This window comes from Sceloporus undulatus, chromosome 2 (assembly GCF_019175285.1).
Source record: "Sceloporus undulatus isolate JIND9_A2432 ecotype Alabama chromosome 2, SceUnd_v1.1, whole genome shotgun sequence".
Lineage (NCBI taxonomy): Eukaryota > Metazoa > Chordata > Lepidosauria > Squamata > Phrynosomatidae > Sceloporus > Sceloporus undulatus.
The window spans coordinates 55596274-55610117 of record NC_056523.1 but is presented as its reverse complement, the minus strand read 5'-3'; the positions used below and the strand labels follow the sequence as shown (position 1 = coordinate 55610117).

Below are 13844 nucleotides of genomic sequence, written 5' to 3'. Positions count from 1 at the left end.
AATGACCGTGTGAGGCAAATGTAAAAGAAGCCATGACAAGCCTCCTCGCTGAGCAAATCTTGCCAAGAAAAGCCCAGGCTAAGGTCGCCTTAGGATCGCCCTAAGTCGGAAAAAGGCACACAACCACGACAAAAATCGCAAGGCAAAGGCTCACAACAAACACAGTTCTAGAAAGCTCAAATAAAGACTCAGGAAATGCAAGTCGCAAAGACGCGCGGATAATGAAAAGGGGGGGGACCCTCTAGATTGAGCCGAATTTGTCTTTTTCCCTTTTGTCTCAGTTGCAAGAACTGACCAGTTTGCATGCATTCATTCCCTCCTCGAAGGCCATTGAGAAACGCCTAAAATCTTGTGCGCAGACAGGAACCTGATTGTCCACAAATGAAATCTCCCTGGGACATTTTAATAGGATTTGTAGAAATATAACTTTCAGAATTGCCATTGAGTCCAGATGCATAGTAAAACGAATAACTGTCTTTTAATAAATCAAAAACCAAGCGAGGACCCGCCTAACACTTCTTCTCACCCTCCCAAAGCTCAGTGCATTTATGTCGATCGGTGTTTCTACATAGATAAATCCTGCTATATTTCTGTGGGGCTGCAGAGTAGGATCTATTGAGCACCTCAACCCCCTCAAGACCTGTTCCTCCCGCTTTCTGAATGTGGATTTTCAGATCTAGCCGGATTTTCTTGGGGAAAGGAAGAAAAGGGGTGGATAGGAAAATGGTGAAGTGGTCCCGACTCGAATTAAGAGTGTGTGTGTGTGTGTGTATATATATATATATATAATGCAGCCGAGCAAACTTCCCTAAAAGAAAGAAAGCGGGACTTTCTTCTGTTCGGTGGTCATTTTATGGTGGTTCCTCCATCCGGAATGCTCTCTGCTTGCTTTATTTTGCGGTGATTGGTTTTCTGGGGTTTTTTTTTTTTTAGGGGGGAGAGAAAGAATTATTGATAACCCCTGGCCGGCCCGACCTAAAGGGAGGCTTGGATTCAGATGCAGGAGCGACACGAGGGGGAAACTACAGAGCCCTGGCTCAAAGGACTCGGAGGAGGGGGGAGGCAGACGATGGCGAAGGCTGGGTGGCCCTTCAGTGGCTGACAAACTAGAGGCTCACCCAATGCCTTTGCCAGCCGTCAGGTGCACCAGGCTTTGAGAAAGAAGAGACAAGGCAGGCAGGAGAGGCAGGTAGGAGGACGGAGCTGAGCGAATGAGAAGAAGAAGGCTCTGAAGGAGGGAAAGCTCAAAAAGCACCAATGCAGGGCGGGAGGGAAAGCCTGGAAGGCGACAAGCAGACTTCTTTTCTCCCTTCCCTCTCCTTCCCCTTCCCCTTCCTTCCTTCCTTTGATAAGGCTAAAGAGAAGGAGATTTCTTTAGCCCTCTTTCTCTTTTTGTGGGTGTTTTAATGCCTCCCGAAGAGAAGCATTTCTTTTAGGGGCAAGAGACACTTTCCAAACCCTCTTGGCACCCATTTCAAGGAAGGCACATTTTTTCCTGTGGAAGCCCTGGTCACCCATGGTTTGAGCATTGGACTATGACCCTGAAGACCAGGGTTCGGATCCCAGCTCGAGGTCGGAAACCCCGCTGGCTGTCCTTGGGCAAGTCAACGCCACGGGGTGGTCTAATGCCTCCCCAAGAGAACCGTCTCATAGTTCCAAATCTTCTTGGCACCCTTTTCAAGGTGCACTGGGCAGAGAGGGCACATTTTCAGGAGGGAAATAAAGGAGATACCTAATCTCTCCTCTTGGCCATTGCTCCCTCAAATGAAAGGAATATATAGTCAGTCCCCTTGGGGGGAACAGGCAGCAAGGCTGGGATGTGTAGCTAAGGGATGGGGAGGTGTCATTTGCTAGAGAGATCTTGCTCCTACTTCTTTGGCCTGATCTGCAAGCAGGCGCTCCATCTCTCAGCGTTCCCCAAATGTGTAGGTCGCATCCCACCCTTCCCCTATAAGTCTGGGGAGGGTCCTGGTGGGATAAGAAGCAGCGGTTTCTTTCGCGGGGTGGGGAGAGGAGACGGGGGTCGGGGGTCGGATGGACCCCGTTGGTTGTCGGAGCTTCTTGTATGGAACACACACATACACACACTCCAGAGAGACCCCTACTTTGTTGATGTTGTGTGCCTTCAAGTCGCATAAGTTTCCGACTTATGGCGACTCTAAGGTGAAGCTATCACGGGGTTTTCTTGTCCAGTTTCTTCAGAAGGGGGTCTGCCATGGCCATCCTCTGAGGCTGAGAGAGTGTGACTTGCCCAAGGGTCACCCAGCGCTGGCCGAGCCAGGATCCGAACCCTGGTCTCCAGTGCTCAAACCACTACACCACACTGGCTGCAGAAAGAAAGAGACGGGAGTGGGAGAAGCCTCCCTCTCCCCCCCCCTCTCCCTGCACAGGCTGACCAGAGGTCCTAGAACAGCAAAGGAGGACAACCAGGCACCGCAAAATAGAGGAGATTCAAGGATAAAAACAATGGAGGGACGTGCCCAAACGAAAGCTCAAAACACCCCTATAGAAATATAAACCCATGCTCCTTAGTCATGCTCCGAATGGAGGACCTTTCGGAATTCCTCCTGGACGGAAGGTGCGAATGCAGGGCATGTCCTGGAAAAGGAGGACAGCTGATCCCTCTCAGCCCGGGGTGACTAGACGTCCTCATCACAAAGGAGGAGAACTAGGCACCGCAAAATGTAAGAGAGTTAAAAGAGGAAAAGAAAAGACACGACTAACATCAAACCTCAAAACACTGTGTAGAAATAGAAAACCATGCCTCTTAGCCATGCCTCTTTTGGGATCTCTCCTGGGCAGAGTGTGGAAAAGGGTGCGTTCGGGAAAAGGAGGACGCCTGCTCCCCTTGTAGCTGCAGGAGCAGCAGCAACAACCGGGGATCGGGGGCTGTTGTCCTGCCGGGATTGGGCTCACCCGGAAGACCAGGCAGGGAGGGGTGTGTGTGTGTCTGCGTGTGAGTTTGTGTGTGTGTGTTTTCTGACGCCAGCTGTACGTGATTCTATTTCTGTACCTGACTCCTTGGGCTGGTTGGCTGGAACACTGCGAAGGAGGAGGAGGAGGAGGAGGAGGAGGAGGAGGCGGCGGGGCTGGAGCAAACGCAAAAGCAGGAGCCGGGTGCTTTGCTCAGCCTGCGACACCCCCCCCCCCTTTCCCCCGGGTTTCGCCCCGGGTCGCCCCCCCCCCCCCCCCCCCTCCTTCCCCCTCCGCTGGCGATGAGGAGCTCTCTGCTGCTGCTGCTGCCGCCCGGATCAGGCTTCTGCAGAGAGACCCCTCCAGCCCTGTGAGTACACTGACGTTGAGAGAGAATCTATATACTGTATATCTGTATTTCAAAAGATCTCCTTTGCATGATCGGGTGGGGGGAGTCCCATTCCTGCTCTGAAGGGCTTGCCGTTGAAACAAGGGGGACCAGAGGTCCTCCTCCTCCACACCCACCTTCTGCTCCTCCTTTTCCAGGACACGTCCTCCATGTCCACCTTCTGGTCCGGGAGGAAAATGTTCCAAACATCCTCTGTTTGGAGCAAGGCTAAGAAGCAGGCATGAGGCTTTAGAGTTTTTCTTGGCTCGTTTGTTCTCCCTTTTCCTGGAAGCTCCGACCTTCGGCGGAGTCCTCCTTTGCGGCCCTAGGACCTCTGCTCCTCTGGGATTGAAAGCCACCCCGGGTCTTTCCTACACCCTGCGAGCTCCTTTTCCTTCCTGGCTTCTGCCCCTCTTCCCTCGGGGATGGGATTGTTGGGGGGCGAAGGGGGAAGCGAGACAGAACTGGAGCCTCGCCTCGGAAGTTTGCAAGTCGGATCGGAAAAGAGTGGGACAGAAAAGGAGGAGGAGGAGGAGGAGGAGGAGGAGGAGGAGGAGGAGGAGGAGGGAGGGAGGGAGCGAGCCCAAAGGAGAGGCCAGGCAAAGTTTCTCCCCGTTGGAAGGCGGGCAGCGGCGTTACTCTGTGAGCCTTGCCCTCTTCTCGGCCAGGAAGAAACGAGGTCCTTGCTGCCCGGGGCCAGGAGGGGGAAAGGCAGCCTTGGCCCAGGAGGAGCGAGAGGCAAGGAAGCCACAAAGCCGGCCTGGATCATGGGTGGCCATCGGGCATCGCAGGCCTCTCTCTCAGACACTTTCCGAAGGGAAAGCAAGAAGGGGGCGAAGCAAAGTTCCGAGAAAGCCCAGGCGCAAAAGCCAGAGCACTGGCAGCCCTGGCTGCCTCCATCATCCACATGCATGTACCTATTTACAAATATACAAGGTCTTAATGTACCTATCTACACATATGCATGTACCTATCTACAAATTTGCACGTACATATCTACAAGTCTGCATGTTCCTATCTACACATATGCATGTACCTATCTACAAATATACAACTACCTATTTGCAAATATGCATGTACCTATCTACAAATATACAACTACCTATCTACACATATGGATGTACATATCTACAAATATGCATGTACCTACCTACAAACACACAAGTACCTATCTACACATTTGCATTTACCTCCTTACAAATCCATCTGCCTAGATCTCTTTGTTAATGATATCTGAGGAATATATAGCCGAGGCAACACTCTCTAGCACCAGACTTCATGCCTGTAAGAATAGGTCTAGCTTCCTGCTCATTAATTCTGTTGAAAGTCTCTAGAAGTGAGATAAATCAGGAGGAGGGGTCTGGTCTGAGGGTTGGGAAGAGGTGGGTCTCCTTTCCACCTCGCAGGTGCTTTGGCAGCCCAAGAGGCACAGCTAACCGTTGCTCAAGTGTTGTATATGTGTGTGTTGCTGTGCGTATATTATTCTTGCAAATATAGCGGGGGGCGGAGGCAGAGGTTATCTCAACGACATGCCTATCGAAAACATAAATAAAAATACAATAAAATCGGGTGTGCCAGGCGCCAGATGGGTCTTTAGGAGCCAAAGGAGGTGGTTGCTAAAGATGCGTTTCTGGCGTATTGCAGTGCATCGCACACAATGCATGGATTTGATTTGCCTTAGGCTTCTTTTAGGGTCTCCCTAAATCGGAATAGGCTTCATAGGTTTGCTTTAGGGCCGCCATAAATGGAAGTAGGCTTGATAGGTTGTCTTTAGGGTCTCCCTCAGTCGGAACAGGTTTCATAGGTTTGTGTTCGGGTCTCCATAAGTCGGAATACGTTTGATAGGTCGCCTTAGGGTAGCCAAAAAGTCGGAGACGACTTGAAGGCACACACAAGACCCAAAAATACACGTGAAGATGGAACGGGGTTTTTCTTGTTTCCAAAGTCCCAGAACTGATGGGAAACAAAACTTGTTGCAACTCGGGGAAGAGAGAAAGAGAAACCAAACCGAGCCCCAAAGCCAACCTCTCTGGGAATGATCCGTCTTCTTTTCCTCAAGCGATCACTCTGCAAGGATCCCTCTACATCACTCTATCTGTCTTGCTGGAGGCAGGAAGCACGCCGTTAGTGGCACATTAAAATATATATAGTATACTGTATTAGTGTGCCACTAAGTTATATATATAACTCCGGCCGCCTTCCCTGTTAGAAACGTGCAGATCAACCCGGTTGTTTTGTATTTTCTTTTCTCCCTCCGTGTTGAAAGGTCTCTTCCCAGCGGCCCCTTCTCTCCCCTTGATCCAGATCCCGCCTAATAAATAAACAAATCCCCTTTCGCCCAGTAGCCAGGCTTTTTCCACCCCATTGACCCAGCAGCCTTGCTTAACCAGCCGTGTGAAGCGGCTTGAGCTGAACCTCAGCCCTGGGAATCCAAAAGGTGTTCGGCTTAGTTGGTTCCCAAGGAGGGAATGAATGAATCGAAGAAGAAAAGGGTCCGACACGCGTGTTTGTCATCCCTCCCCACGATCAGGGAGACCCGATGTGTCCTATCACCGCAAAGGAGGACGGAGAGGCCCCGCAAAATGAAAGCAAGATGTAGGACATGACCAAACGATCGCTCAAAACACTGCTAGAAATGGAAATCCATGCTTCTGAGTCCTGCTCCGGAGGTTTTGGAAAAGTGGAAATGTAGGACAGGTCATAAACGGTAGGTAGAGAGATCTTGTAGCACCTTTGAGACTCGTAGACTTCAGTCTACTTCCTCAGGAATAGAGTGAAGTCTAGGAAAGATCATGCTGGCAATTTTTTTCTTTCAGTGAGTCTCAAAGGTGCTCCAACTAACACGGCTATGTATTTGAATAAAACATAGAATCATGATTCTCAGTCCTGCTCCAAACGGAAAACCTTTTGGAATCCCTCCTGGCCAGAAGGTGGAAATGTAGGACAGCTCCCGGAACGACTAGTTCCCCCTGAGCTAAAACATGAAATACAAAAGTCATGCTTTTTAGTCCTGCTCTAAAAGGAGGACCTTTTGGAATCCTTCCTGGCCAGAAGGCGGAAATGTAGGATGTGTCCGGGAAACGGAGGACCCCTGGTCATCCCGGCACTTGCTGTCGGGTCTCCTGCCTCAGGGGAAACCTGACCGGGGGGGGGGGCTTCGGGAGAGTTTCCAGGGCAGCCTTAGGGTCTCTCTCGCAATCTCTGCCTCCATAAATCAAGCCGCTTGATTAATCTTTACAATTTGTCTTTTAAAACAAACAAGGGCGAATTATCAGCTCGTTAACTGCGATTTTATCACCTGTCTAAAACAAACGCCTCCCGCCCCCCACAATGCCTCCCCCCCTTCACCCCCAAAAGCAGCCTGGGCTTCATAGGCAGGGAAAGAAGGCAGCCTTCGCAGCCTTAGGGGACTGTAGATAACAGTCAAATCCGCTTCCGTCGTCTCTTGTTTTGCCGTTCGGGTAAAATTCAGTGCCGAGGTTTCCTTCTGTTGTTGTTATTATTATTTTTAAAAAAGGATCCTTTAACTTTCTGTTAGAAACCGCGGCGGGTTTCTAACTAAAACGCCTCTCGTGAAAATGTCACTCCGAAAATGCCCTCCGAGCCTCAGTAACAAAAGGATCTTGCTTTCTCTCGTTCGCAAAAAGCTCTCCGCGTGAAATGCAAATAAATATTATATACATATTCTTTTTAATTTCATATATATATATATGAAAATATTGGCATTAAAAGGGCCAATCTTTCTGCCGCTGACTTCCATTTTCCTCGCCGTTCGTTAGGAAACCCGAAGCCCTTTGCATGGCCCTTATGAGCGGGGGGGGGGGGGGGGTTGTCTCCTATTTTCCCGACTTGCCTTGGTCCCAAAGCACCCACCAGCCCTTGACCTTTGGGGACTTCGGGGACGCGTGTCATCGCCCCACACCATTCCCAACAGACACTTTCCCACCTTGTCCCCAAGGCAGAGGAGGGATCTTTTAATTTCCTCTCCCCCCCACCCCCGAGTTGTACCTTGTGGAGCAGAAAGTTGCGATTGTTGTGTAAACCACACACACTCCCCTTGCCTGATACATGTACATATTTCAAAGCTCTTTGTGTGTCTGCGTCCTTGCAAGGCGTCTGGAGGAGACGTGGCAGCTTTCTTAAACACACAAACCAAAGGTTGAGGTGGTCGGAGGGGAGACCCAAAGGCCTGATCTGTACACGAACACACGCACGCACACATACACACACCATCGCCCTGGAAGGGTGTTGTGTTGCCGTCCCGCCTCACTTGTCCCCAGGCATCCCCTGACCCTGAAGGACAAGAGAGGCGCCTGCCAGACCCGAGCCTTTACCTCCACAGCCCCCCTCCCTTGCCTCATATGTGTGTGTTTGTGTGTGTATGTGGACCCTCCATCTTGACCATCCCACCCAAGAAGCCGCCTGAAGGCCTCCAGCCAAACAAGAGGAGAGGAGCGGGGAGGGGGGGACCAAGACACAACCTTTTCCTTTTCTCCCCGTTTCCCCAGATCTTTCATCATCTTACCTCGACTTAGACTCTCTCTGTGTGTTTTCTCTCTCCTTTTTCTCGGAGGGACTGCATGCACACTGCAGAAATAATCCAGTTTGATCCCGCTTTAACTGCCCTGGCTCTATCCTATGGAAGTCTAGGCATGATGGTTCGTTGGGGCCCCAGAGAGGAACTCTGTTAATTCATTAAATTCATCAGTTCATCCCGCCAAGGGACCTTGGAGCCCCTTTGAGACTAACCGAAGGAAAGATTTCCTAGACTTCACTCGACTTCCTCAGATGTGTAAAAGAAGTTGTAGCACAAGCTTTATGTAGACATGTAGGTCTGCTTCCTCAGATGGGTGCCTAAAGGCGGCAGAAATCATCCAGTTTGGCACCACTTTGCTCCATGCTAGGGGATCCTGGGATTTGCAGTTGGCTGTGGCACCAGAGCTCTCTGCCAGAGGCGGCTGAATGTCTCCCAGAACTGGAGATCCCAGCATCCTGTAGCATAGAGCCGTGGCAGTTAAAGCGGCTGTCGAACCGTATTATTTCTTCCATGCGGATGCAGGGAGTGGAGAGGATGCCTTGGGCAAAGCCTCGGTGGGAGGGAGGGAGGGAGGCAAGGACGGGCCCCAGGAGTGGGGCTGGCGGTGGGCCGGGAGGGGGGCTTCAGTCCCAGGGAAGGAATAGCAGGGACCTTAGGCGGGGAAAGGGAAGAAGAGGGCAAGGAGGCTGCTCCTGCTCCTGCTCCTGGGGGGCCTGGAAGAGTGCTCAGGAGTGGAGGGGGCCCTTATTATTAAAAAGTTCATTTCCTGGCGAATTTGGCCGCGGCGGGTGACGTCAGAGCCCCGGCGTCGGAGTGACTGGGGCCGCCTGCGGGGAAGGCAGACCCCCCCCCCCATTCATCCCTGGCTGCCAGGCCTCACATCTTGGCTGAGCAGACTGTCCTCCTCCTTGTCCAGGACCTGTCCTCCATCCCACCTTCTGCCCAGGAGGGATCCCAACATGCCCTTCCTTTGGAGCATCACTAAGAAGCATGCCTTGACACTTCTACTAGTGTTTTCAGTTTTTTCTTGGGGTATGTCCTCCCTTTTTCTGGAGGCCCCCATTCTGCGGTGCCTAGTGGCCCTCCTAGGACCTCCTCTGCCCCCCTGATCTTAGCAGAGGGCACCAGCTGAGCTCGCTCTTTCAACCACCCACCTGGTCCTCCTTCTCCTGGGCTGCCATTGACTCCAGTTCTTTTGCCCGCAAATAGGGAGGATGTAACTGGAACACAGACAACCAGAAGTTGGACTGGAAGGGGGGGGGGGAGATCTATATCTCCAGTTCTCTAGGAATAGCACAATTTGATCACCTTTCTGTGTGTGTAAGAGAGAGAGAGAGAGAGAGAGAGAGAGAGAGAGGTCCGAGGTAGAAGGAGAAAATACACATCTAGCTCTCTAAAAATAGTACCATTAGTCCATCTCTCTCTCTGTCTCTCTCTCTCTTACACACATACACACAGACAGAGGTGGTCAAATAGTGCTATTCCTAGAGAGCTAGATGTAGATTTTCCCCTCCTAGTCCGACCTCGGATCTCTCTCTCTCTTTCTCTTTCTCTCTGTCTCTGTCTCTGTCTCTGTCTCTCTCTCTCTCTCTCTCTCTCTCACACACACACACACACAGAGGACAACAGTACTTAAGTTGCATTGCCTTAGACTCCAGGTATGTGAAGGTAGGCCAGCACCACTGGGTGGCCTCCATAAACTGGTGCCAACACATATAACATTCTGTTACTTTTCCAAGAGCCAAACTGCTGAAGGCAGAACTGATAAGGTCCAAAGCTCCTTCTTTTGCCCCAGGAATATAAGAAAGTAATCCTAGTTGCTCGGAACCCTTTGCCTTCCTCTGGGAGCAGAAGAAAAGTAGAAAGGAGTTCTGTATAATTAGAAAGCCTGCACTCCCAAGGCCAGTTCTCTGAAATGTTTGGAAGGCCTCTTCATCGCCCAACGTTGTAACGTGGAGGTTAGACACACTAAGTCCTACTAAGTCCTCTCCCCCTTGCTTACACCACATACAGAGGGATCACCACTCCTCTAGGTTACACTCAGTTAAATGAAGGGCTACCATCTCCGAGGGCCCGGGAAGTGTCGGTAGAAGCAAAACAAATACACACACACACAATGTCTGGAGCATAATAACTTCCAGGTCAATGGCAGAACCACTTGTTGAACATTTCCTTCCTTCCCCAATCCGGGCGATACTCCACATTTGGAACTAGAGGGAAAGTAGTTTTTCCCCCTCTTCTTCTTCACCTACTATGGGTGATGGTGCCCATAGGGCTGGAGGATTTGAAAATAAAATAAAATCAAGATACTATTTTGAAGCCTTTTCAAAACTGGAGTGAGCCAGGCAGCCTGGTGTAGTGGCTTGCCTGTCGGACTAGTTCGCCAAGATGTCGGAGTCACTTTGAAGGCACTTAAGGACTACTTTAAAATGGGGACAGAACAGAGACTCTCATTTATGGGGAAGGGGGGAGGGACCTGACACCCCACTGCCTTAGTGAGTGCAAATTCACACACAGACACACACACACACACTTTTAAAACCTGCTAGATCTTTAGTTTTTCTCCACTTGATGGCCCAAGAGGGCCCTGGAGGTGGGACTTTCTAAATGTAAAGTCACTAAAAGAGTGATTTTTGATGCCAACTGAGCTTCTTAAAATAGGAGGGTTGAAAGGTTCAATGACTTTAGGAGGTGGGTGTCCTTGTGGCTAAACTGAAGCTTTCAGGGGAGAGGAAAGGGGTGATATTAGGCCCTGGAAGCTGCCCCCTGTCCCCCAAAATCTTTAAACTGGGCAGCCTTGTGTTACTTTTTTCTCTCACCCGCCACAGTTTTCCAACTCTTGGCAGCAAAAGGAGAAGACATTTGGGAAGAAAAGGGGGGATTAACTTCTCTCCCAAACCTCGATCTGGGGTCAGAGGTTTATATATATTTAAAAACCAGGGAATGCCCCAGTGACAAATGGGCCACTCCGGGTGGCAAAAGAAAGAAAGACTGTCCAGGCGTTTGAAATAAGCCAGCCACGCCTTTGTTGTCAACTTGTTGTTTTAGTTGGGCTGGGAAGTGTGGTTTATGCCGCCTTTTGAATTATATCGACCCACAGATATCTGGGGAAATGGTTTTAGAAGAGCAAATAATGACGTGTGTGTGTGTGTGTGTGTGTGTAATTTTTTAAAAACTGAGTTTGGGAAGGCTGTTCCTAAGGGACAAGGTTGGTTTATGTCTGAAAGTTTTGCAGGAATGGAGCTGAGAGAGGGGCATAATGCAAGCATGGCTCTCCAAAGAAGAAGAAACAAACTCATGGGTAGGGGGCAGAATTCCTAATAGGGGGGCATTGCATTCCTTTTGTCTCCCCTTCCTATAACTTTGGGGTTTTGAACATAGGGCTGCAATCCTATGCTCACATTTACCTGGATCTAGAATAAAGCGGGGCTTATATTTCCACCTAAAATTTGCAAGATGTCCTCTTTTATCTAGGGCTATGAAGAAGCATAGAGATCTCTTCTGGGTACCAAATCGAAAGGTAGGGTGTCACTTAAAAGAAGAAGCCATCAGTAAAAGCTGGAGTGGGGGGGGATGTAAAATAAACATGATTTTGGTGCCTTTGAGGAGTAAACGCCGTGTTTTCCCCAGGGAAGAAGGAGTGATTTATTTTATTTTATTTTCCTTTCCTTAAGAAAGAGGGACAAAATCATTCTGGGAGAGTGGAAATAAAACCGATGTGGCGGTCATTTTGTCGCCGACGTGGTAAATTTCTGTGCGTGGGTGCGAGGTGAAAGTGGCCCGACTTTATAGAAAGGCGAGTTTCTCATTAACCAGCTCTTAAAAATCATACGGAAAATGACGCTTTCGGTCCTCCCTTGATGCACACTGCTCTTTACAACCGGGAAAAGAAAACAGGCACTGGTTGGAGATCGCTTCTGCTATTGTTGTTGTTGTTGTTGTTGTTATTATTATTATTATTATTATTATTATTATTATTATTATTGGATAAAAGGGAGGGAGGGAGGAGCTGGAAGGTGATCACGAGAGGCCTAGTTAGCATCCCTCGCAGAAGAGAAGAGACAAAGGAGCGACTTAAAAACTTAACCCACCACGAAGAGGATTCAAAAAGAGAGAGAGACGAACTTCAGGATAGTCAGCCCTGGTAGTGCCAAGGCTGGCAGCCAGGAAGGGGTTGCCCTGGGGACTGTGGTTAGCTAGCAAGGGCGGCGGGGAAGCTTTAATTATCATCTCGTTTCAAGGCACAGAAATGGCATGCCTTGGTTGGCAAGGTTTAGAGTACTGTACTCTGCCACCGGATTTACCTTCTCCTTGCCAGATCCAGACACCAGTTTCTCCCTGAATCTGTGCGAGGAATTGGGCTCCTCGAAGGGGTGGAAGTCCGGAATGCACGGGTGGAAAAAGAAAATAACATAACATAAAAATATAGGGCGCACAGGGTCGCCTCCCCATGTATTTTAAGGTATTCCCTCTGCTCCATACTTTTGTTTGAGTGCAGCCGGGGAGTAGATATTTGCATTATATGCCACCTTTTCTACCTCCTTGTGATGTGCTTTCAAACTGACACTAAAGTGAGTTAATCGTAAATTTTTCTTAGCAAGAGTTCTCTGAGGCTGAGAGAGTGTGACATGCCAAACGTCAACCAGTGGTTTTCCATGGCTGAGCAGGGGATTTGAACCCTGGCCTCCCAGAGTCCTAGTCCAACACTCAGAGAGCCCTGCACTAAGGCTGGCTCTTTTTCCACCGACAGCAACAGAATAAAAGGGGGTTGTGTGTGTGTGTTGGTAGTGCCAGACCTAATTTCTCCCTGGGTGGGCGCCGGGGGGGGGGGGGGGTCGTGGGGTGGAAGTAGTAGTAACAATCTCCCCTTGGTCTGTCTCTTTACAACCAGTTTTGTTAGGTCTGTTCTCAGTGTGTGGTGTCTGTTCTCCTACCAGGGATACAGGTATCTGTCTCAAATTAAGGTGTGTGTATGTGTGTGTTTAACAAATATGGCCTCTCCTGTATGAAATCCAAGGCTTTCATGGCCGGCATCCATAGGTGTTTTTTTTTTTTTTTTTTTTGTCTGTTTGGGTTTTTCGCGCTATGAGGCCATGTTCTAGAAGAGAAACAAACTCTTCTAGACCATGGCCTCACAGCCCTTAAAACACACAAAAACTGTGACCTCTCTTTTTCAAAGCATGGCAGAAAGGGGAAAAGGAGGGCGAATGGGAGACAAAATACGGCCATGACAGCACAATTATGGGGGCAAATATCCTAAAAAGGGTCCAGATCTTGGAAGCTAAGCAGGGCCAGCCCTGGTTAGTACTCGGAGGGGAGACCACCAATGAATTCCAGGCGCTGTAGACGATCTTTCAGAGGCTAAAACCACATTTGAGGATTGCTTAAGAAAACCCTCTGAAATGCAGGGGGGTCGCCCTAAGCCCCCAGAGACCCAAGTAAAATTGATACCTGCCCTGCCTTAACATTGAAGGATTAAAAATAATCTCGGTTGTGTCAAAACTCGGAGGAGATCACAACTTTTCCAACTCCCAGGGCTTTGCCGGAATGGCCTCCTCCTTGCCTCTGCGGAGATAAATCCGGAAGACCATATCTCTCCATCTAAGTGCCCCATTGGCATGAACAGTTTAGGCACTAGAGACAAGCAGATCCCTCAAAGGAGCAGGAATCCGATCGCTAGTAAATAATCTGGAGAACCGATCGGTGTGTGTCTGTATGGGTGGGAGAAAGATGGACGGACGGGTAGAAAACCATTCCCCAGCATTTACTACACACATACTCCTTCTCCCCCTCCACCAAAATTCCAGGGGGCTGGTTTGGGGCCGTTCATTCCCAAGGAGGCTCTAGGAGCCATTTGCACGAGGAGGAAGGAGGCAAGGAGGAATGGATGGCAGACGGAAGGAGACCGTGGCCCAAATGGCGGGGCTTTCAAAGGCTGGGATTTGGAGTCTTCAGTCAATATATATCTATACTTGCAGGAACGAAGAAGAGAAGGGGAAGAGAGGG

At 49.8% G+C, this 13844-nt stretch overlaps 1 protein-coding gene across 2 annotated transcripts in view; it reads left to right on the top strand.

The window, feature by feature from the left end:
* The window catches only part of GATA2 (GATA binding protein 2), a 38000-nt gene that overhangs the window by 2939 nt on the left and 21217 nt on the right, over window positions 1-13844 (top strand). Inside the window, exon 1 of one of the 2 annotated variants that reach the window (XM_042454768.1) lies at window positions 3208-3283. The exons of the other annotated variant lie outside the window; for it this stretch is intronic. The gene's annotated coding sequence lies outside the window, so the exon portion shown is untranslated. Of the gene's footprint in view, window positions 1-3207; window positions 3284-13844 lie in introns of those variants that run through there. 2 annotated transcript variants of the gene reach the window in all.